Raw genomic sequence first — 205 nt, forward strand, 5'->3', positions numbered from 1 at the left:
AATCACACTTTCAGAACCAAATGTGTTTGTGAAAGGGTTAAAATGATGAATAAACTAAAAATATTTTAGGGGTGAAGAGATGGATTTTTTAAACTAGAATAAAAAATTCCCTTATACTGTATGTTCATTCATAAAGTGAAGTTTATGAAGAGGGATCTTTTCAAATTATTTTATGAGGGAACCAAGCAAGAAAAACACCATGTTG

Source organism: Dasypus novemcinctus, chromosome 18 (assembly GCF_030445035.2).
Source record: "Dasypus novemcinctus isolate mDasNov1 chromosome 18, mDasNov1.1.hap2, whole genome shotgun sequence".
Lineage (NCBI taxonomy): Eukaryota > Metazoa > Chordata > Mammalia > Cingulata > Dasypodidae > Dasypus > Dasypus novemcinctus.